The 22,677-nt window shown below is 44.8% G+C and overlaps 1 long non-coding RNA gene across 2 annotated transcripts in view; it reads right to left on the minus strand.

The window, feature by feature from the left end:
• Positions 1-17,401, minus strand: part of LOC308619427 — a 118,388-nt gene extending 100,987 nt beyond the window's left edge. For both annotated transcript variants that reach the window (XR_014016180.1, XR_014016181.1), the window contains exon 1: positions 16,645-17,401. This is a non-coding gene — a long non-coding RNA (uncharacterized lncRNA). The remainder of the gene's footprint in view (positions 1-16,644) is intronic.
• Between the last annotated feature and the right edge of the window lie 5,276 nt (positions 17,402-22,677).

A 22,677-nucleotide genomic window follows, 5' to 3' on the forward strand; every position in this document is an offset into this window, starting at 1 on the left:
TTTATTTAAGAAAAAGAAGATTCTCTTACATACAGTACAGTTAGTTATCCCCTTCAGTAAATTTAACAATGACATAAAATTTTTAACTAATCTCCCATTCATATTCCATTTTTGTCAATTTATTGAGTAATGTCCTTTGTGGCTTTTTTTCAAAACCTCCATTACAGGATTTAGAATCACAGACTGCATTTAGTTGTCATGTGTTTTTAGTCTCCTTTAATCTGGATCAGTGTTTCTCAGTCTTTCTTTTTTTATGACAAGGCCACTTTTTGAAGAATATATTTGATGTGTCATTTTTATGACCCCTTCTATCCTGGAAATTCTTTTGGTGGAGCTTATATTGTTCAGACTTTAGAGGATGTTTTTACAGTTGTGAATCCTAGGGACCTCAGGGACAGTCAGGACCAAACTTTCTATTAAAAAAAAACAATACCAGAGATACAAAGATATGTGGAGGGGTTTTTCTGAACAGATACACCTCCTGCAGTCAAGGGAGGAAGGTATGTGAGATGGAGTGGGCTTGAAATGGACCCTCCTTTTAGGTACAGACAACAGTGGAGCTGTGGATGCAGGAGAAGACAGGTAAAGAAAGGAGCTGTCATTACTAGTATCCTCCTCATAGGGGAGGGAGAGATTAGGTATCTGGGGTCAAGACTGATTCATCAGACTCAATGAGGGAATACAGGCAAGCAAAGTAAGGAAATGACACAGCTTAATTTCAGCAGTTTATAATCTAAATAATGAAGGCATAAGGGCTACAACTATTAAATGACTAGCACGGGGAGATGAAATAAATACATATACACATCAACAAAAATGACATCATTGTTTAAAAAGGTATGGAGATGCCAACAGGAATTTTGGTGGCAAGTAAGAAAGTAGATGGGGGACTTCCGGGTAAGATAGCGGAAGAGTAAGACGCGGAGATCACCTTCCTCCCCACGGATACACCAGAAATACAGCTACACGTGGAACAACTCCTACAGAACACCTACTGAACGCTGGCAGAAGACCCCAGACCTCCCAAAAGGCAAAAAACCCCCCACATACCTGGGTAGGGCAAAGCGGAGAGATCCCCACACAGAGGATCGGTGCCGAGCGGCACTCACCAGCCCGAGAGGCTTGTCTGCTCGCCCGCCGGGGCGCGCAGCGCTGGAAACTGAGGCTCGGGCTTCGGTCAGAGCGCAGGGAGAGGACTGGGGCTGGCGGCGAGAACTCAGCCTGAAGGGGGCTAATGTGCCACAGCTAGCCGGGAGGGAGTCCGGGAAAACTCTGGAGCTGCCGAAGAGGCAAGAGACTTTTTCTTCCCTCTTGGTTTCCTGGTGCGCGAGGAGACGGGATTAAGAGTGCTGCTTAAAGGGGCTCCACAGACGGGCGCGAGTCGCGACTGAAAGCGCGGAGCCCAGTGACGGGCGGGGGACGCTGGGGCTGCTGCTGCCGCCGCCAAGAAGCCTGTGTGCGAGCGCAGGTCACTGCCCACACCGCCCTTCCAGGAGCCTGTGCAGCCCGCCACTGCCGGGGTCCCAGGATCCAGGGGCGGCTTCCCTGGGAGAACGCACGGCGCGCCTCGGGCTGGTGCAACGTCACGCCGACCTCTGCCGCTGCAGGCTCGCCCCGCACTCCGTGCCCCTCTCTCCCGCCCGGCCTGAGTGAGCCAGAGTCCCCGAAGAGGCTGCTCCTTTAACCCTGTCCTGTCTGAGCGAAGAACAGATGCCCTCCGGCGACCTACACGCAGAGGCGGGGCCAAATCCAAAGCTGAGACCCAGGAGCTGTGAGAACAAAGAAGAGAAAGGGAAACCTCTCCCAGCAGCCTCAGAAGCAGCAGATTAAAGCTCCACAATCAACTTGATGTACCCTGCATCTGTGGAATACATGAATAGACCACACATCATCCCAAATTGAGGAGCCCGGAGTCAGTGCTGTGCCTCTGAGGTGGGAGAGCCAACTTCAGGACACTGGTCCACAAGAGACCTCCCAGCTCCACATAATATCAAACGGCAAAAATCTTCCAGAGATCTCCATCTCAACACCAGCACCCAGCTTCACTCAACGACCAGCAAGCTACAGTGCTGGACACCCTAAGCCAAACAACTAGCAAGACAGGAACACAACGCCACCCATTAGCAGAGAGGTGGCCTAAAATCATAAAAAGTCTGCAGACACCCCAAAACACACCACCAGACGCGTACCTGCCCACCAGAAAGACAAGATCCAGCCTCATCCACCAGAACACAGGCACTAGTCCCCTCCACCAGGAAGCTTACACAACCCACTAAACCAACCTTAGCCATTGGGGACAGACACCAAAAACAACGGGAACTACGAACGTGCAGCCTGCAAAAAGGAGACCCCAAACACAGTAACATAAGCAAAATGAGAAGACAGAAAAACACACAGCAGGAGAAGGAGCAAGATAAAAACCCACCAGATCTAACAAATGAAGAGGTAATAGGCAGTCTACCTGAAAAAGAATTCAGAATAATGATGGTAAAGATGATCCAAGATTCTATTTCCAAGATCCAAAATCTTGGAAATAGAATAGACAAAATGCAAGAAACAGTTAACAAGGACCTAGAAGAACTAAAGATGAATCAAGCATCGATTAAAAACACAATACATGAAATAAAAAATACTCTAGATGGGATCAATAGCAGAATAACTGAGGCAGAAGAACGGATAAGTGAGGTGGAAGATAAAATAGTGGAAATAACTGCTGCAGAGCAAAATAAAGAAAAAAGAATGAAAAGAACAGAGGACAGTCTCAGAGACCTCTGGGACAACATTAAACGCACCAACATTCGAATTATAGGGGTTCCAGAAGAAGAAGAGAAAAAGAAAGGGACTGAGAAAATATTTGAAGAGATTATAGTTGAAAACTTCCCTAATATGGGAAAGGAAATAGTTAATCAAGTCCAGGAGGCACAGAGAGTCCCATACAGAATAAATCCAAGGAGAAATACGCCAAGACACATATTAATCAAACTGTCAAAAATTAAACACAAAGAAATCATATTAAAAGCAGCAAGGCAAAAAAAAACAAATAACACACAAGGGAATCCCCATCAGGATAACAGCTGATCTCTCAGCAGAAACTCTACAAGCCAGAAGGGAGTGGCAGGACATAATTAAAGTGATGAAGGAGAAAAACCTGCAACCAAGATTACTCTACCCAGCAAGGATCTCATTCAGATTTGATGGAGAAATTAAAACGTTTACAGACAAGCAAAAGCTGAGAGAGTTCAGCACCACCAAACCAGCTTTACAACAAATGCTAAAGGAACTTCTCTAGGCAAGAAACACAACAGAAGGAAAAGACCTACAATAACGAACCCAAAACAATTAAGAAAATGGGAATAGGAACATACATATCGATAATTACCTTAAATGTAAATGGACTAAATGCTCCCACCAAAAGATACAGATTGGCTGAATGGATACAAAAACAAGACCCATATATATGCTGTCTACAAGAGACCCACTTCAGACCTAGAGACACATACAGACTGAAAGTAAGGGGATGGAAAAAGATATTCCATGCAAATGGAAACCAAAAGAAAGCTGGAGTAGCAATTCTCATATCAGACAAAATAGACTTTAAAATAAAGACTACTAGAAGAGACAAAGAAGGACACTACATAATGATCAAGGGATCGATCCAAGAAGAAGATATAACAATTGTAAATATTTATGCACCAAACATAGGAGCACCTCAATACATAAGGCAAATACTAACAGCCATAAAAGGGGAAATCGACAGTAACACACTCATAGTAGGGGACTTTAACACGCCACTTTCACCAATGGACAAATCATCCAAAATGAAAATAAATAAGGAAACACAAGCTTTAAATGATACATTAAACAAGATGGACTTAATTGATATTTATAGGACATTCCATCCAAAAACAACAGAATACACATTTTTCTCAAGTGCTCATGGAACATTCTCCAGGATAGATCATATCTTGGGTCACAAATCAAGCCTTGGTAAATTTAAGAAAATTGAAATTGTATCAAGTATCTTTTCCGACCACAATGCTATGAGACTAGATATCAATTACAAGAAAAGAGCTGTAAAAAATACAAACACATGGAGGCTAAACAATACACTACTTAATAACGAAGTGATCACTGAAGAAATCAAAGAGGAAATTAAAAAATACCTAGAAACAAATGACAATGGAGACACGACGACCCAAAACCTATGGGATGCAGCAAAAGCAGTTCTAAGAGGGAAGTTTATAGCAATACAATCCCACCTTAAGAAACAGGAAACATCTCGAGTAAACAACCTAACCTTGCACCTAAAGCAATTAGAGAAAGAAGAACAAAAACATCCCAAAGTTAGCAGAAGGAAAGAAATCATAAAAATCAGATCAGAAATAAATGAAAAAGAAATGAAGGAAACGATAGCAAAGATCAATAAAACTAAAAGCTGGTTCTTTGAGAAGATAAACAAAATTGATAAACCATTAGCCAGACTCATCGAGAAAAAAAGGGAGAAGACTCAAATCAATAGAATTAGAAATGAAAAAGGAGAAGTAACAACTGACACTGCAGAAATACAAAAGATCATGAGAGATTACTACAAGCAACTCTATGCCAATAAAATGGACAACCTGGAAGAAATGGACAAATTCTTAGAAATGCACAACCTGCCAAGACTGAATCAGGAAGAAATAGAAAATATGAACAGACCAATCACAAGCACTGAAATTGAAAGTGTGATAAAAAAACCTTCCAACAAACAAAAGCCCAGGACCAGATGGCTTCACAGGCGAATTCTATCAAGCATTTAGAGAAAAGCTAACACCTATCCTTCTGAAACTCTTCCAAAATATAGCAGAGGGAGGAACACTCCCAAACTCATTCTACGAGGCCACCATCACCTTGATACCAAAACCAGACAAGGATGTCACAAAGAAAGAAAACTACAGGCCAATATCACTGATGAACATAGATGCAAAAATCCTCAACAAAATACTAGCAAACAGAATCCAACAGCACATTAAAAGGATCATACACCATGATCAAGTGGGGTTTATTCCAGGAATGCAAGGATTCTTCAATATATGCAAATCAATCAGTGTGATACACCATATTAACAAATTGAAGGAGAAAAACCATATGATCATCTCAATAGATGCAGAGAAAGCTTTCGACAAAATTCAACACCCATTTATGATAAAAACCCTGCAGAAAGTAGGCATAGAGGGAACTTTCCTCAACATAATAAAGGCCATATATGACAAACCCACAGCCAGCATCGTCCTCAATGGTGAAAAACTGAAACCATTTCCACTAAGATCAGGAACAAGACAAGGTTGCCCACTCTCACCACTCTTATTCAACCTAGTTTTGGAAGTTTTAGCCACAGCAATCAGAGAAGAAAAGGAAATAAAAGGAATCCAAATTGGAAAAGAAGAAGTAAAGCTATCACTGTTTGCAGATGACATGATACTATACATAGAGAATCCTAAAGATGCTACCAGAAAACTACTAGAGTTAATCAATGAATTTGGTAAAGTTTCAGGATACAAAATTAATGCACAGAAATCTCTGGCATTCCTATATACTAATGATGAAAAATCTGAAAGTGAAATCAAGGAAACACTCCCATTTACCATTGCAACAAAAAGAATAAAATATCTAGGAATAAACCTCCCTAAGGAGACAAAAGACCTGTATGCAGAAAATTATAAGACCCTGATGAAAGAAATTAAAGATGATACAAATAGATGGAGAGATGTACCATGTTCTTGGATTGGAAGAATCAACATTGTGAAAATGACTCTACTACCCAAAGCAATCTACAGATTCAATGCAATCCCTATCAAGCTACCACTGGCATTTTTCACAGAACTAGAACAAAAAATTTCACAATTTGTATGGAAACACAAAAGACCCCGAATAGCCAAAGCAATCTTGAGAACGAAAAACGGAGCTGGAGGAATCAGGCTCCCTGACTTCAGACTATACTACAAAGCTACAGTAATCAAGACAGTATGGTACTGGCACAAAAACAGAAAGATAGATCAATGGAACAGGATAGAAAGCCCAGAGTTAAACCCACGGACATATGGTCACCTTATCTTTGATAAAGGAGGCAGGAATGTACAGTGGAGAAAGGACAGTCTCTTCAATAAGTGGTGCTGGGAAAACTGGATAGGGACATGTAAAAGTATGAGATTAGATCACTCCCTAACACCATACACAAAAATAAGCTCAAAATGGATTAAAGACCTAAATGTAAGGCCAGACACTATCAAACTCTTAGAGGAAAACATAGGCAGAACACTCTATGACATAAATCGCAGCAAGATCCTTTTTGACCCACCTCCTAGAGAAATAGAAATAAAGACAAAAATAAACACATGGGACCTAATGAGACTTAAAAGCTTTTGCACAGCAAAGGAAACCATAAACAAGACCAAAAGACAACCCTCAGAATGGGAGAAAATATTTGCAAATGAAGCAACTGACAAAGGATTAATCTCCAAAATTTATAAGCAGCTCATGCAGCTCAATAACAAAAAAACAAACAACCCAATCCAAAAATGGGCAGAAGACCTAAATAGACATTTCTCCACAGAAGATATACAGACTGCCAACAAACACATGAAAGGATGCTCAACATCTTTACTCATTAGAGAAATGCAAATCAAAACTACAATGAGATATCATCTCACACCAGTCAGAATGGCCATCATCAAAAAATCTAGAAACAATAAATGCTGGAGAGGGTGTGGAAAAAAGGGAACCCTCTTGCACTGCTGGTGGGAATGTGAATTGGTACAGCCGCTATGGAGAACGGTATGGAGGTTCCTTAAAAAACTACAAATAGAACTACCATATGACCCAGCAATCCCACTACTGGGCATATACCCTGAGAAAACCATAATTCAAAAAGAGACATGTACCAAAATGTTCATAGCAGCCCTATTTACAATAGCCCGGAGATGGAAACAACCTAAGTGTCCATCATCGGATGAATGGATAAAGAAGATGTGGCACATATATACAATGGAATATTACTCAGCCATAAAAAGAAACGAAACTGAGCTATTTGTAACGAGGTGGATAGACCTAGAGTCAAGAAAACATACAGAGTGAAGTAAGTCAGAAAGAGAAAGACAAATACTGTATGCTAACACATATATATGGAATTTAAGAAAAAAAAATGTCATGAAGAACATAGGGGTAAGACAGGAATAAAGACACAGACCTACTAGAGAATGGACTTGAGGATATGGGGAGGGGGAAGGGTAAGCTGTGACAAAGTGAAAGAGCGGCATGGACATATATACACTACCAAACGTAAGGTAGATAGCTAGTGGGAAGCAGCCGCATAGCACAGAGAGATCAGCTCGGTGCTTTGTGACCGCCTGGAGGGGTGGGATAGGGAGGGTGGGATAGGGAGGGTGGGAGGGAGACGCAAAAGGGAGGGGATATGGAAACATATGTATATGTATAACTGATTAAATTTGTTATAAAGCAAAAAATTTAAAAAAATAAATTAAATAAATAAGTAAGTAAGTAAGTAAGTAAGTAAGTAAGTAAGTAAGTAAGAAAAATAATCACATGCCTGTCCCAACAGAGAAATATCCTAAGCTCCATCTCACCATTTCTCCGATTGGCCTTTCACAAAATACAGTCCCATCAGCTGAATATAGGTTTGTCAAGTAACTGTGAGTAAGACTGAATTAAACAAAAATAAATCAATTCCTTCCTCCAAAACTTTTCAGAGTATGTAATGTAACAAAGTGAAACTTGAATTTCATGTCAGGATGTAGAGTACAGCTCTTCCCAAATGCTTCTGTCTTGTAACTACATTAACATCATCTAAAACCAGTGTTCTGCAGGACAGAGATTGTGAAACGCTGCTCTCATCATGTAAGATATCAAGTCTTTCTGAAAATCCATTCTTCCTTCTGCCCTTTCTCGTGTTGTCCCTGTCACCTGGAATGTCTGTCCTAAGCTCCATCTGCCAAAACCCTACCCATTTTTAGGATCCAAGAGATAATAAAAGGCTTACATTACTGAAAGGCAGAGAAAGAAATCCCTTCCTAGGGATCTACATTTCCTTACTAGGGAAAAGAAAAATTGTAAAGTATACCACAGTGACCTTAAGTCTATGAATGTAACTATGTTGTGTTACTTTGAGTTCTGTAAAAGTCAATGTGCTACAATATACATCTATATGAATGTTTGATCTCTTACAAGTAGAACTTGCTGATAACTTTCATCATGAGCAAGGTTAATGATTAAGGGAGCCATTGTATTTGGCTCAGCCCTTATAACTAGGGAATATTAAAATTGGAAAGGTCCCTAGATATCAGCAAATCTATCCACCTCATATTCTAAGTAAGGAAACTGAGACCTTCATAGATTGGATATTTATATTAACAAAGGAAAAGGATATAAGATTGGCAGAACTACCTTTTAGATTAAGAATTTTGAGATTTTTATAGACTACTAGGACATAATGTCCACTGATACTGAGACAATGTGTTTCTTAGTCATCATTTTCTATTGCACTGACCAAGCAAGGTGGCAGTCAGTAGTTGTACAAAGGGAAAAAGAAAACTTTAGAAACTCCCAATTTATATACACAGGGAAATTCATCATTCATGTTATTTAAGCTAACTGGATGCAGTTTATCAGCTACATTGAGGAATGGTGAAGTGAAGTGTCTATACAATTAACATGTTAGTTTGTGTCATGACCTCCCTGTTGTTCAAGTGAGTTAACGGTTAGCACTCAACTAGGCACTTAAGAGTCCATTATAAATCTGGACTAAACGTTTATTTGTGGCGTCTTTATTCTTCTTTGGTGCCCTTAGGCAGAATTAGCCCTCTTATGTTTTGATAAATTCAAGTATTAAACAGGGCTAAGGTTTCACAAGTTCTTTGGCCTAAACATGGGGGTAAGGGAGACCAATGAGCTGGAGTACTTCTAGATTTAAGAATGGTCAGATTGAGGAAGAAGAGTCTTATGCCAGAGGTGAAAGAAGACTGATTATAATTACCTATTTTTAAAAATTCCAACACTTTTCAATGTTCTAAAGTGACCAGGAAGTACATGGGTATGCTAGGAAGTAACGGAGTCAACCAAGAATATTCTGTAAGAGTTTGTGGATGGCAAAGAAGAGGAAAGGAAGATAGAGACAATCCTAGAAAAGGTTTTGGTTGGCCATAATAATGAAGTCAGAAGGAGAAGAAGAAGAAGAAGAAGAATGACACATGCAATGGGAAAGAGAAAGCAAGAATAGAGAAGCAAAAGGGAGAGTAGAAAAATGAGACAAATTTGGAGAAAGAAATGAGGAAGAAAACTGGGTGAACGAAGGAAGCACTGATGGTAGACCACTTGACACTCAAACATTAACACGATGCACATTTAAGATGTGCCATCAATGGCCATGGTCATTACCCTCAAATAGTTTACAGTATGTGTTTCAGAGACATTTATAAATTGAAAATGCCATTAAAATAAGTGCCAGGGTATAAGTATTCATGGAATTGTATGGGAGAATAAAAAGTCCCCCGTCAAAGAGCCTTCTGAGACATCAGAAAAAAAGGAAAAACCTAAAAAGCATAAGACTCTTCCTATTTTCATTTCCAATGATACATCCCAATCTTGATGATCAATCAGCGATTTAAATATCAACTATAAACCCAGTATTTTATGAGCTACTATGCAGTATACTATACTAGAGCAATAGAACAGAGAGGACCTCAAACCCTCTGTTCCCTCAAATTGAAAGGCACGCTTCCTGACCCCTCCAGACCACTACTGGACACAGGGAACACACACTAATGTTTCAGGACCCCAACCAGCAGTCACCTGCTTTGTGATTACTTCCATGACACACCCCCACTAACACCACTGACTTTCCTGCTCCTACGGGATATGACACATATTTCCTATTTTAACACATACCACAGTGCATTATGATTGCAGGTAGATGTTCTAACAACTTAAAAGAGAATGATGACTTTTTTCTCTTTACATCTTGTTATTTCCCTACTCATAAAATATCTTGAAGAGAAACCATAAAAATATAAACAAACACAAAAAACAGATAATATACAAAACGTGTGCTTTGCACCTTAACACAAACTTAAGTAAAATTAGTTCTGACAGTATCCGGCATGACAAACTTCCATGGTACAAATGAGAATGGACCAAGGTTTGAGCAGGTACAGGAGACAATCCAGGCATGAACAACACCAAGGAAAGGTAGACAGGAAGTAACATGGTGTGTAGGAAATCACAAGACCAGTCTGATGGGAAGAGACTTAAACAAGACTAAAATTCACTTTCTAAACCTCCATCTCCAATTGGACAATTCACAAGACACAGGTGCACCAAAGTGGCCAAATATTCAGTCCCTTTAAAGGGGAGGAACAGTTTAAAATTTTATAAATTTAGTTTGCCCAAAAGCAACTGTCAAATGTTGGCAGGACACAATGAAGGCTTACCTTTGTTAACATAGTTAAGTCTCTCTCACAACTAGACCACTTGGCTCCACGTTCCTTAGCGCACCTGACGCACTTACACAGCATTGATGAGCTTTACACAACTGGAAGGTCACATCTTTATTTCTTATTGCAGGAACACAACATCTGGAAACTTTATTTCTATCAGAAGCTAAAGCAAAATTATTGTAAAATGAGTCATTTAAACCATACACTTTATCACCTTTAAAAAGCATCTGCTCTGTGCTAAGGATTAGAAATGACTCCTGTCCTTAAAGCCTCATTAAGGAGGAAGATCTATAAAGTCAAAATTTCAATCACATGACATAAAGCACAGAAGTGCCTATGGAGGCCAAAAGTTATATCTAAGTGACGGCTTCATGATAACCCTGGAGTACAGTCAAGAAAGATGAGGCTATGCAGAGTTGGAGGTGCATTAACTGCACAGGGAGCACCTGTGCAAATACACTCAAGCCTGACACATGCTGGGCACTGTAAATACTGCAGGTGGGGATGACTAAAGACCAGCGGTCCAAGTGTGAGAAGAGAGAAATAAAAATAGAGATGTTGGCCCAAGCAAGCCTGGGAGAGAGCATGGCTTGTATTCCACAAGTGATGAGGCCTGGGGCTACCACTGGCTGAGTAAGGGTGCCTCCGCTGATGAGAAAAAGGCGCCCCGCAGCTGAAGGACCAATTAGATAAAGAGAGTGATCACAAAAAGCTCCCCTTCCTCAGGGCAAAGAGCCCCAGGAGGCTTGGCAAAGCACAGTTCAGATTACAGGCCTCTGTGCAGAGCACACGCTGGGCGGCTAGTATGCACTAACTCTGTGTGGGCAAGCCATTAGGAGCATTATTTTAGGCATATCTTGTCATGTTAGAAGATCACTCAACCCGAGTAGGCAGATGAACTTAGAGGAACTGAGACCAAGGGCCGCGAAACCACCCAGGAGTTTCTACCATAGTCGGGGAAAAATGTAATGTGGATGAAGAAGCAAATTTAGGAGGAGGCCAAAATTTACAAGCTAGACCCACTGGATGAAAGTCATAAAGAAAGTTCAGTGAAGGAATTCTGAAGAGAATGGGCTCTGCATTTTTCTTACAATCAATGTAAAATATTAGGCAAAATTAAGTACAGTGGCTTTTAAGGTCCCTTCCAGCTCTAATTTCTTTTGATTTCTAACTTATTACTCTGGTTAAGTAAAGTCCCTTTAGAGGTACAGAACAGTTCCTACACCTGAATGGGATGCAAAGAATAATCTGACTTCTCTTCACCAGGGAATGAGTTGAACTGTCCTTGCAGAAGAGGTAACACATGGTGAGAACCCCAGATCCTAGAAAAGGGCCAGGCACACGATAAGTATTCAGCTTTTTGAAAACAAATGAACAATCATTTCCTCTCCTAGATCTTCACACCCTTTCTCTGCTGGCTGCTTTCTTTCAGCTTATAAACTTCCTCAGTATACCCACTTAAAAAGCCCTCAGACCTATGATTCTTTGGATCTTCTTGTGGGTAACCTAAGTCTCTCCCATGCCTTCAAACACCTCTCCTCCCCAAAAGCCCAGATCTGAACCTTGGGCCCAGACCCGTCTACCAGGCCCCTCTAAAGCACTGAAGATGAAGTAAGATCCTCTCCCCACCCCCAATCCCTTCCTACTGTGCTCTGTATCTCTCAAAAAGATGCAGCTGTAAACTGTCACCCACGCTTGCTGCCCTCCCTTTTCTAACTGGTCACCAGGCCCCACCCATTCTCTCTCAGATCTGCAAAATCCAGTCCAACCTTTTATAACTTAAGTGGAAACCTTAGATTACAATTCACCCTGCACCCAATCAAGTGCCTTGCACATGGAGGTCCAAGTGACTTCTCTAAACCAGAAGTCCATCTCACTGTTCTTTAGGGTTTCCCACAGCCTTCAGGATAAACATCTAAACTTCTGACAGGACAAACAAGGCCCCGTTCTGTTGGGCCCCGCTAGGTTTCCAGTATCAACTCTCATTTCTTTCCCAAACCCTGAGTTCCAGTCCTATACCTTAGCTTTGCCATATTTTCTTATATTTCTCAAACTTTGACATACACTTCTCCCTCTTGCTACCCCAGGAGCTTCTATATATCCTTAGAAAGGATGGCACCTCCTCCAAGAAGCCTACCCTGAACTTTCCCTTCCAAGATTCTGTGCTCTGCAAAGGGGAAAGGTGGGGTGGGGAGGGATCCATTAGGAGTTTGGGATTAACATAGACACACGACTCTGTATAAAACAGATAATCAACAAGGACCTACTGCATAGCACAGGGAACTCTACTCCATAGCCTGGAACAAACTGTACGGGACAAGAATCTGAAAAAGAATGGATACATGAATAACTAAACCACTTTGCTGTACACCTGAAACTAACACAACATTGTACATCAACTAACCTCCAATATAAAATAATAATTAAATTTAAAAAAAGATTCTGTGCTCTGTAGCACCAGAACTCACTTCTTCCAGAGCACTGACTACTGTGCTTGTGTCTACCTGCCGCCCAGTAGAAGGGGAGATTACCTAGGGCGGAAGCATCGTCTCCAGCAGCCCTTGGTTCTGACAACTCATTCAAGTGCCAGGATACTTTACACACATAACCTGCTTAATTAATTCTAAGGACCCACAGAAAGAGTGGTTTTTAATGTCATTTTACAAGTGTGGGGATTGCAGTTCAAAAGTAACCTGCCCAGGCCACAGACAGCATAAGCCCTGGAATTCAAATCCTAAGCTGCCTTCACACCAGTGCCCTTTCCACTATATGATACGACTACTGAAAAACAGAATTTCTTTTCCTGAGCCCTGTTTTAATGGAAAGGAAATGAAGCTGGGATATACCAATTTCCTAATCGCTTTGGCGTGTACCAGGCAAAGTCGTTCAACAGACCAGGTAATATCTGTGGAACAATTAACGATGCTCCAAACTGTCCTAAGTGTCCTACATTGTGGGGTCTACAAGCATTAACACAGTGCAACCTTGTAACCTCCAGAGAGAGTGAGTCCTGTTCAGCCCATGCTACAGATGAGAACACTGAGACCTAGAAGCCTTAGAGCACTCGGCCGGGGTCACCGAGCCGGCAGGAGTCCTAGGCCGCACGCCCCATCTAGCGCACGCACACCCGGGCACTGGGCACCGGTTCTAGTGCCCACCCTCCACCTTGCACCATCTAAAACCCCGCTTCGCAGCGCCCACACGAGAGCCCCTGGAAGCGGGAAGTACAAAGCTGTCTCAGCTGTCTCAAACAGATGAACCAGTTTGCAGGGCAGAAGTTGAGACACAGATGTAGAGAACAAACGTATGGACACCAAGGGAGGAAAGCCGCAGGGGGGTGGGGATGGTGGTGTGCTGAACTGGGCGACTCGGATTGACGTGTATACACTGATGTGTATAAAATTGATGACTAATAAGAACATGCTGTATAAAAAAATAAAATAAAATTCAAAAATCAAAAAAAAAAAAAAGAATACTGTCTACTGTCCTCCGCGCCCCCTGGAACACTCACTGTAAATACCCAGGAGGTGCTTGCAGAATGAATGAATCCATGAACAAACAAGCTCACTCGTTTCAAACGTGCAGTCACATGCGAAATCTGACCTTCTGAGAAGTTAAGCTTCTGGAAGGAGCCCATTTTCTTAATGTGTTCAGCATCGAGTCATCACAAAATATGAACTCTTATAAAGTACTGGCCCCTCACTTCCCATGAGAAAGCAAAATTCCTCAGCAGGGAAATGGGAGGGTAGCAGACATTACCCGCAAAGCTTTAGGAAGGCTGCGGCTCGCTGAGCACGTCACTAGGGCCCCTGACCGCCTGCCTGGTAGTAGGACAGACACACCAGGAACGGCTGCTGACCGGCAGAAAGAGCGCCCGGCCAGGCAGGCAGCACACCCCGCACCCTGCCAAGCGAGGTCTGGCCAGCAAGGGAAAGACGCTCTCCACTGCAGAACCGTCCACCACCAGAAAGCCAGGTCCTGCCAGGGCCTGGACACACGAGGCCTTCCTTACAAGGGTTACAGATCTGTGGCCTTGCTCTGCCTCGAATAAAAGACAGTGATGGGGACAACGTGACCATCTCCAGATGAACTTTCAACTTCGTTTCAAGTGCCTGGGTGCTGGGTCACAGTGGATTTCTAAACTCTTCCAATATTCAAAAATACCAATTTCTAAGATGCAGAAGAGTTGTTAAACATACACTTAGCACAGACCCCAGTCCCACTCCTGAGTATTTTCTCAAGTGAGGTAAAAACCCAAGTTCACATGGAAACCTGCCCTGGGATGTTTACAGCAGCTTTATTCCTGATCCCCTCAAAACTGGAAACATCCCACAAGTCCTGCCACCCGCAGGCGAATGGACAAACGGAAAATGGAATACAACACAGCCAGAAAAAGGAGTGGCTTCTCATACCCGCAACAACAGGGATGACGGACTTCCCTGGTGGTCCAGTGGCTAAGACTCCACACTCCCAATGCAGGGGGCCCGGGGTCCATCCCTGCTCAGGGAACTAGATCCCCCACGCCGCAACTAAAACATACTGCACACGGCAATGAAGATCCCATGTGCCGCAACTAAGACCCAGCACAGCCAAGTAAATAACTAACTAAATAAATATTTAAAACAACAACAACAAAAAAACAAACCCGGGAGGAATCTCGCATAGCTTTTGCTGAGCCAAAGCAGCCAGAATCAAAAAGCTACGTGCTGTTGTTCCGTTTATCTGACTTTCTGGAAAAGCCAAAACCTTAGGGACAGAGAGGAGATTAGTGGCCAAGAGGCTAGAGGCACCCTGGCGCCAAAGGGCAGCAAATGGGATGACAGGATTGCTCTGCCGCCTGATGGCGATCAAAACTCCTACAACTGTGCACTACAAGTGAACTATGCTTCACGGCTACTAAGGATACACAAATTATTACAGTTTGAAAAATGTGCCGGCCAGCCATCCCCTGCATGACAAATGCAGTAAGAGGGGCGGGGAGGCGAGGCAAGTGGATCAGCTGGAGTTCTGAAGGTTCTCCCCACTTTCAGTTTCCCTCCCCTGGCATGTCTCCCCGCCCGGCCCACTGCTGCTCAGGCCGCCCACCCGGGCCGCCTGGAGTTACCCAACCGGAAAAGCCAGAGCCCAGGCTCAGCCGCGCCTCCAGGCACAGGAAGGGCAAAAATAGAAAGCGCCAGTGCGCAGTGGAGGGCTGGAAACCCTCGGACCTCAGATAACTGCGGAGAACCTGGGCTCGGAGTCAACATCGGCTCCAGGCGGTCCCAGCGTCCCGACCCCGGCCGCGACACACTTTCCACAAAACTGACACACACGCGCGGGTCGCGCGGGCTTCCCCGCCGGGTCGCCTGGAGGCCGGTCCCCCGCAAGCTGAGCGCACGAAAGGGCGCCCCAAAGGCGCCGGCCCAAGGCGCCCGCTGCGCTTTCCCTCCGGAAGGTGGGCTGCGGGGCCCAAGCGTAAACCCTGAGACAAGGTACACGCGCACCACGCCGCCACAGGGGACGAGAGGCCGGACGCCCACCTGGCCGGACACCCTGCATTTCTGGAATCACCGGACTTGTGTGTAAATTTCCCTTTGGCGTGTCATTTTCCAAAGGCCACTCAAGATCAGGGGACAGCACGCCTCCTCTCCAAGTGTCCTGCCAGCCCACCCACTCAAGATCAGAGGGACAAAATGCCTAACTAAAACAAAACAAAACAGAAACACAAAAAACTGGAGAGAGGGAGGAAAGGGTGCCCTCAAAAATTAAAAAAAAAAAAAAAAAAACCTAAGCACGTTGACAGCGCTAAGAATAAACTACCAGGCAAAAGAAACCCTACATGTCAAATCCTAAAGTACAGAAGGGCAAGCCCGCCGGCAGTCCAGGCCCGGGGAGACCGGGGTCCCCAGCCCTGCAGAGCCAACCGCAGACCGGCTCGGGCGCCCCTCAGAAGCGCGGGGTCCCCGCGGCCGAGTCTGCGCCCCCGGCCGGCGCCGGCTCCCCTCTGCCCACCCTGCGCGCGGGGGCTGGAAACGGCCGCGGAGAACCACGGCGGGGCGGGAAGGGGGGCTCCAAAGAAGGTCTGGCGACTCGAGTCGCTCCGTTTCTCGGTGGGCTCAGCGCGCGCCGTGGGGGAAGAGAGGCGGGGGTCCGGGAGGAGGGGACGGGTGGCACTTACGTAGACCGGCAGCGGCCACGGGCAGACGGCGGGCTCGGCCCCCACGAGCGATTCCAGCCTCAGCTCCAGCTTCTCCCCGACGTCTTCGCGCGCCGCCCCCGCACCATGCTAGTCTGGCGGTTGGGGGAGGGGCGCGGCACCGCCGGCGGGGGCGGGGCAAACAGGCAGGCGGGCGGTGAGGGGCGGGGGCCTGGCCTGGGCCTCAGCCGCCGCCGCCGCGCTCCCGTCTGGCCCCCGGCTCCCTCTTTGTGGTCACAGGCCCCGGGCCTCCAGCGCTGCTGCGAACTCAGGCCTGCGTGAGGCGAGCCCAATGAGCCGGGGACCGGGCCGAACCACTCGCGGCGCGCGCGGCCCACCCTGTGGACACGCCCGCTCTCACGCACGCACGCACGCACGCACGCACGCACGTCTTCGGCTGCCCCCAGCCACACCCACCGGCCCGAAGTGGGGACCCGAGGAGACCCCTCGGGGCCTGGGGTGGCGGGTTCGACTCCCGCCCTTGACGTACCGTGACACCCCCCCCCTCCCCCCCAATAAGAAGACTATAATTCCTCATTAAATATGACAGCTGGAATCCCGGCTTCTGTTCACAAAAATGCCGTGTATTTAGCCTATGCTAGGCACCAGACCGCGGACGCTCAGTACTGGCAAAAAAGGAAATGCCCTGCCCTCATGGCACTGCCATTTTAATTGGAATAGTAGGGACAATGTTCAAGGGAGAAAATAAAGTGTCATCATCGCCACGGGGATGGTTAATCTCATGTGCGCACTGCGTGGGGCCCCGGCAACCACAAACATTATTCCAGATGTGGCCAGGAAGGTATTTTTCAGAAGAGATTTAACACTGAAATTGGTCCACTTTGCGTAAAGGAGACTGTCAATGCCGCGGCGTGAGTGGGCCTCGTCCATCAGTTGAAGGACTGGAGAGAAAAATGAGGTTCCCTAGAAAGAGGGAACTGTTCCTCCAATGGCCTTGTGACATCAGCTCTTCCCTGTGTCTCCAGCCCAGAGTCCTGCCCGGACTTGCCTGCCTCACAGTCACATGAGTCAACTCCTTAAAACAAAACTATATATGTAAAAATACTGAATATATACAAGCCTATTAATTTGTATATGTGTGTATACATATTATATATATGTATACACATGTTTATATGTGCGTGCGTTTGTATTATATGTGTAAGTACTATATACAGTATACATACAAGCCTATATATTTGTGTGTATATATTGTATACATGTATGTATGTGTATATATATAGTATACATATTATAAATGTGAACATGCTGTATATATACACACACCCATATATTGATATATGGGTGTGTGTATATATACAGTATATGTACACTGTACGTATGTATGTATACAGTGTATATTTATATATAGGTGTGTATATATGTTGTATAACAGTATGTGTATATGTTGCATAGGTATTATATGTATATATGTATATACTATATATAGACACACTTGCATATGTATTTATATGTGTATGTACATGCGCATATTTACATATAGGTGTGTATGTGTGTGTATACATTGTGTATATGTATGTGTATATATCTTATATATATGATATATATGTATATATACGATGAATTTATATGTACAGTACATATATATTTTTATGCTACATGCTTTTATATGTAGGTGTATATATGTGTCTATATGTATGTACGTGTATTGCATATATTATATATGTATGTATACTGTATATATACACATCTAAATATCTTTGTATGTGTGTATATATGTATGATATATATGTACCTAGGTGTGTCTATTGCTTGTTATATGTATGTGTACATACTGTATATATACAAACTATGCATTTTATATGTGTGTATGTATAGTGTATATATATACGTGTATTGTATGTGTGTATACATACTGTATATATACAAACGATGCATTTTATATACGTGTGTATATATGTATGTGTGTATTGCATATACTATATGTGTATATGTTTGTATGCATACTGCATATATACACAGCTGTATATTTTTGTATGCGTGTACTATGTATGTGTGTGTGTGTATATACACACACACACCCTATGGATTCTGTTTGTCTGGAGAAGCCTCACTGATACGGACACTTATGACAATTGAGCACCTGCTCTTTGCCAGCCAGGGAGCCAAACGCTTGTCTTTTCGGTGTCTCCCTTAAGTGTCACAAGTCCCGGGAGGGAAGGTGATGCCGCTCCTACCAGTTGAGGTGCCTCAGGGTCAGAGAGGTGCACAGGGCGGGGGGCTGGAGCCTGGTGGAGCCCAGGTGGAGTTCTAGCAGCAGTACAGCCTAGCAGTGCCACTTCCCCAGGTGCTTCTCACAAAGACGCTGAGGGAGAGATGGGGTCTGAAGGAGGGGATGAGGAAGCTTCCGTGGGTCTGCAAGCCCAGACCAAGGCTGACTCATCAAGGGTGTTAGAGGTCAGGACTGTGGTTACCCTGGGGGTGGGGTTACACAGAGCCATTCCCATTCTGAAAAAGTATGCATTCTGCTCTTGTTTGTATGTTTACTCCCCACACCCAAATCTTTTAAAAACAGATTCTCTTGGCTGCTGGGAGCACACATGGGGAAGTTGTGTGTGAGGGGGTGTGATCCAGTGGACAGAGAGGATAAGCCCCCCACTTGTAGGGCCAGGAGTGGCTCAGCTTTGTGAGCTAAGGATGGCCCGCGAGGTCCCAGAGAGAAGGGTCCCTACTCCGTCCCTGCTCCGTGCACCCCATTCCCAGCCTGAGAAGCCCAGAGCTACCCACACACACACACACCAGGGAGGAGAGCCAGTCACCCTGGCTCACAAGCTGCGGCTCCAAGGCTCCGGGCACTAGGAGCTATTTTCAGCTTTCATGCCCTAGGACATGGCCAGAGCTATTGTCTCCAGAAACTCTCTGTCTGTCTCTCGCCCGCCCACCCTCCCTCCCTCCTCCGCCTCTTCCCCTCCCGCTCCAGCTGTCCTGCTCTCCACCCTACATTTCTACACAGGATGGCTCACAGACAGCTGCTCCCCGTGTCCACCCGCCATCATTCGATGGATGTCAAAGCAAGCCCTGGGGACTTCCTTGGAGGTCCAGCGATTAAGACTCCGAGTTTCCACTGCAGGGGGCGCGGGTTCGATCCCTGGTCAGGGAAATAAAATCCCACATGCCGCACGGCACGGCCAAAAAAATAAATGAATAAAAAATAAAGTTAGAGTGATGAAACAGCCCTAGTGGTTCAAGAATGGGACGTAAAGCTCTATGGTATAGAATAAAGGTCCAGAAAGAGATATATGAGAACTTGATATGACAGAAAGTGGGGAAATTAAGGAGTTTTCAATAAATGGCATTTGGACAATTGCATACCCATGTGGGAAAAAGTAAACTAGAAAAAAAAAAAAAGCAAGCCCTGGTCAGGTGTAACCTTGGGCCCAGGACCATTGGCACACATTGTCGTGTGGGATGTTCTTCCTTAGACTCCTCCCTCCCTCCTGTGTCACTTTCCCTGCCAGGTAAAGAACTCTGCCTGGTCAGTAAGACCCTAGAGGTCCTTGGCCATTGCTATTGCAGTTGGAATTGTTACTGTTTACATAGGGTGACCAACACCCGCCCCCAGTTTGCCCAGGACCGCTCAGGTTTGAGCGCTGGAACTGTGGGGAAACCCTCATTCCTAGGGAACCCCAGAAGGCTGGTCAGCCTATTTAGGACGGATCTTTCACTTGATCTCCCAACCCCCGAGAGCCAGAAAGGGAATATCCCCCCTCCTTCCATGGTAACCTTCATTCATTCATCCACTCATCCCTTATTCAACTCCTTTATTCAGCAAGTATTTATGAAGCATCTACTACACATCAGACACTCCTCTAGGTGCTGGGGACAGTAAACTGAGAAGGTGTGATTGATTACATGGGGATGATGTCTCGGAGACCACTGCAGGGCAGGGGAGGTGGGAGAGGGAAGGGGCGGTTCTAAGTGCAGGCTCTAACGGGATTGGGGCAGACCTTGCCCTGGGCCAGGCTGGTTGCTTCAACACAGCTGTCCTCACCCAGGGCCATCCTGCCCCCACCTCCCCCAGTTTTTCGGTGATGTCTGGGAAAATCTTTGGTGGTCACAACTGGGGTGGAGAGGCCCCTGGAATCAAATGGGTGGGGCCAGGGATGCTGCTGAACCCCACACAGTGCCCAGGAGGGGCCCCCAGCAGAGGATGACCCGCCCCAAATAACCCCAGTGCCGTGGGGGAGACCCTGCACTAATATTATTCAGACCCGCTGGTGCCCCTAGATTCCTGCACAGGCAGGGACTCTAACCGGGTCACCTCTGTATCCCGAGGTGACCTGGAGTGGGGCAGCCAGGAGGGCTGAGTATCAGGGGTGAAATGACAAATCTCTGTGCCCACTCTCCCCGCCACACCCCAGGGTCGATGGCCTCTATCTCCTCCCTGTGCAGGTAGCTTTTCCCTGAGCCATTTCTTCTTGTCAAGGTCCCTGTCACAGGTTGGGTTCCCCGAAGATGACATTGAGAGCAAGGATTGCAGTGCAGGTGGTTGATGTGAGACGTGCAGAGAACAGATACAGCTGCCATAGGGTCCCACAATTCCACTCCTGGGCATAGACCCGGAGAAAACTCTAATTCAAAAATATACATACAACCCTGGGATTTCCCTAGTGGTCCAGTGGTTAAGACTCCGTGTTTCCAGTGCAGGGAGCATGGGTTCCATCTCTGGCCAGGGAACTAAGATCCCACATGCCGTGTGACAAAAAAAAAAAGAAAGAAAGAGAGAAAGAAAGAAAGAAAAAGAAAGAAAGAAAGAAAAGATACATGCACCCCAATGTTCATTGCAGCACTATTTACAATAGCCAAGACGTGGAAACTACCTAAATGTCCACAGATGGATGAATGGATAAAGAAGATGTGGTACATATATACAATGGAATATTATTCAGCCATAAAAAGAATGAAATAATGCTATTTGCAGCAACGTCATGGATGGACCTAGAGATTATCATACTAAGTGAAGTAAGTCAGAAGAGAAAGACAAATATATGATCTCACTTATATGTGAAATCTAAAATACGGCACAAATGAACTTGTCTACGAAACAAAAACAGACTCACAGACACAGAGAACAGACTGATACGGGTTTGGGTCTCTCAGGGCCTTGGCTGTTTTATCAGTTTATCAAGCCTCTCATGAACCATGCTGAGTCTGAAGAGTTACTACGATACAATTTGATTTTACAGCACTATCCCCAAAATTTAAAAACAATCTCAAAAGCAAGCCAATCCCCCACTCCTAGAAGAGTGAAACTAGGCACATTTTTGTTCCCAGAATCCAGTACAGAATTTGACCAAAGAACGTAGCAGAAACTCAATGGCATTTGAGAGAAAGAGAAAGTCTCTTTGGTTTTAGCCTCACTAGGATGTCCATTAGTCTATGCCATTTCTTTGAAATTTCTGACCTGCGAACTTTGAACCAGGAGGAATCTTTTAGCCTGACGTTGATTTGTCACTATGAATTTGCCACGTGCAGTGCACAGCCCTGAGCATCTATCACACGTGGACTCTTGAGCTATCCTTCCTGTTTGATGACCTTGTGGTTCATACTGCAGTACTGAACTAATTATGGGTTCTGTCTAGTGACATTACACCTCCAGTTCTGAGGCGTAGATTTGACAGTCCTATGCCGCCATGGCCATTTTCACTGCCTTCTGCTATGGAACTGCCTAGACCAAAGGCAGCTGCCTTTAAGAGGACATTTCTTTCTCCAACATAATTGACAAATCCAATGTCAGCTTGGGTCCACATGTAAGGGGAGTCACTTGAGCCTACGGTAGACCATATGTGTCAATGCCGACAAGTTCTATAAAACATGTTTTCCTTACAATTGAGTCTTTGTCTCAGTCAAGCCTGCTTGGGAAAAACTGTACCTGAAGGGTACAGTTGGCTGTGGCTGCTATTGCAGCAGCTGGCTGATGGACAGCTGCCTGAGACTTTTCTGCCCTGTAAACTCCTGCACACTCTCAAGTCAAGTGCCAGGTATACTAAAGAC

The sequence above is a fragment of the Mesoplodon bidens genome (genome assembly GCF_964165515.1).
Source record: "Mesoplodon bidens genome assembly, chromosome: 6".
Taxonomy (NCBI): Eukaryota; Metazoa; Chordata; class Mammalia; order Artiodactyla; family Ziphiidae; genus Mesoplodon; species Mesoplodon bidens.